Source organism: Amia ocellicauda, chromosome 6, assembly GCF_036373705.1.
Source record: "Amia ocellicauda isolate fAmiCal2 chromosome 6, fAmiCal2.hap1, whole genome shotgun sequence".
In the NCBI taxonomy this organism is placed as follows: Eukaryota; Metazoa; Chordata; class Actinopteri; order Amiiformes; family Amiidae; genus Amia; species Amia ocellicauda.
Window position 1 is genome coordinate 9,857,219 of NC_089855.1, and position 309 is coordinate 9,857,527.

Below are 309 nucleotides of genomic sequence, written 5' to 3' on the forward strand. Positions count from 1 at the left end.
CCACACAGCCACACACACAGCCTCAAAACACACAGCCACACACACACACACACACACACACACACAGCCACACACACAGCCTCAAAACACACAGCCACACACACAGCCTCAAAACACACACAGAGCTTCAACACACACACACAGCCTCAAAACACACAGCCACACACACAGCCTCAAAACACACAGCCACACACACACACACACACACACAGCCACACACACACAGCCTCAAAACACACAGAGCTTCAACACACATACACACACACAGCCTCAAAACACACAGAGTTTCCACACACACACACACACAGC